The following is a 2,348-nucleotide window of genomic DNA, read 5'->3' as shown; positions in this document are numbered from 1 at the left end:
TTTACTTTTTTCATGTCCTGAAAATGTTAATCCAAAAGTTAATCCAAATTTAAGAATATTCCAGGAAAAAAAATAACTCAATCCTTTTAAACTTTAGATTTTGGTTAAGTCATAAGCCTTGAAAGAATTTTGAAAGTTCTTTCTATAAGATAAGGAATAGTTAATATCTAAATCCAATTCAGACATGATCAATGTTAACATTGGAGGTTTTGTGTTTTGTATTTGTGTTATGTTCATAATGCAAACAGATTACATAGTATTTGTCAACATCATTTCTAACAGTAAACCCTAAATTACTAAACTTTGTTCATAGGTTCCATACTTTTTCAAATCACTATAAGATGTATTAGAAATTCTTTAAGCTGGGTGTCAGTGACTCATAGCTATAATCCTAGCTATTTCATTAGAGGCGAATACTCTGAAGTAGCCCCCAAACACTCAGCTTTTGTCCTTTATGGTTTTTAATTTTAATAATCATGTTCAGTTCATTGGATTGTTGTCATGCCAGTAGACATGATACTAGCACATTTCCTTGTCATCAAGATGGCTGAAGTTCAATGGGTGTTTAAAGCATGAACTATGCTTTTACAGTTGTACTAGTATAGTTGATTTTTACAACATTATGAAAAACTTAAACCACATTTACAAAACATGATTTTTATTTTCTTCCTTCCAAGCTAAGCAGAACTTGTATGTAAACCCAGAATTAAAATGGGAAAAAATTTAAATTTATATTTGAAAATATCAAAATGTTAACAGTATTAAAGACAGAGCCTAATGAACAGATTTGAAATGCACATGTAATTTAAGTAGAATTAAACAGTGCTTTGGAATTTTTAGTATGCAGTTTTTGTTTTAAACATCTCATTTACAGTCATTATGCTCAGTTTTGAAAAGAAAATGTGGCTAGGCTTAACTGTTTTGATACTAGTTTTGAAAGTCATGTACCTTTTATTGACATGTTTATAAAAGTGACCATCTAGTAAAGCATTTAAGTATAGTTAATTATGTCATCATAGCATTTATAAAGTATTTTTTTAACATTATATTGAGGTTTTTAGCCTGGCACTGGTGGTTCATTCCTGTAATCCTAGCTCTGAGATCTAAGGATTGAGGTTCGAAGCTAACCCAGGCAGGAAAGTCTGTGAGACTAGTTAATCATAAAAAGAGCCGAAAGTGGAGCTGTGGCTTAAGTGGTAGAGTGCTACCTTGAGCTGAAGAACTCAGGGACAGCACCCAGGCCCTGAGTCCAAGTCCCAGGACTGATACTCCTCTCCCCCACCCCACCCCCCAAAAAATGTCAATTTTCATTATATTCCTAGCACATCTTGGCCATCACAATAGGCAAGTATACAGTGAAGGAAAATGGATTGGAGGTTAGGGAGTAGGTATTCATTTTCTTATATGACTTTCTGCCTTAAAATTAAAAGTGCTTTATTTAGCACAGTTGGCATTTTTAATGCAGGTGGTCAAAGTGGTTTCAGATAAGTGTAGTGTGAAGTAGAGGGAAGAAAAGTTAGTTTTCTGGCCTTTCAGAAGTGCCTAGTAGGTAGTTATCAGTGAATCACAGAGGTGTGCAAGGAACGAGAAAAGTGTGAACTCCCTGAGATATTTCCTTTTGTCTGAGTGAATAGTATTAAGATGCCTAGAAATGAGACTATTGTCTCCTCTCTTGTGGCACTTTACATTTCTTGCTGTGACTACAGCAACCACATACAGTACAGACAACCTCAAAATCTGTTTATACTATGTAAATAGAAACATTGTAGACAACCTTCTAGTGTTACCTGTGGGCAATCTGCTCTACTTTGTATATAAAATATAGTTGTACATCGTAGATCATTTGTCAATTTTAACATCATACTCTCAATAGCCCAGTCATATCCTGGCATCATTCCCTTAACTTGGACCCCCTCCCATTCTCCAAATATAATCTAAACTTCTTGCTTCAGGATCAGTTTTCCCTAGTTCAGCTATTCCTTGCTGTCCTGTATGTTTGTTCATTGTCAATCATAATAATTTTCTTTGTCCTGAGCACAGTTTAGGATGTATGTAGCATACAAGTGTCAGTAGAATTCTATAAATTATTACTATATTTAACAATTTAATGTGTCCTAATTTTAACTTTTATGTTGAAAAGTAATTGAGAAAGATAAGAGAAACATTTAGACTGTCAGATCCTTACTAGTTAGGACCATAAGGTATTATGTTAAATATATATTATGTTCACATCACACCGAAAACTGTTTTGGAGAATACCAGTTCAGCCAGTATAAATTGAAAAAGATGCCAAACCAAATCTGTTTGTAGAATTGAGTCATTGTCTACACGTCACATTTTTTCCTCAG

Source organism: Dipodomys spectabilis, unplaced genomic scaffold (assembly GCF_019054845.1).
Source record: "Dipodomys spectabilis isolate Male_0828 unplaced genomic scaffold, ASM1905484v1 ptg000081l, whole genome shotgun sequence".
Classification (NCBI taxonomy): Eukaryota; Metazoa; Chordata; class Mammalia; order Rodentia; family Heteromyidae; genus Dipodomys; species Dipodomys spectabilis.
The sequence above is the reverse complement of the archived record's forward strand: the minus strand, read 5'-3'. Positions refer to the sequence as shown.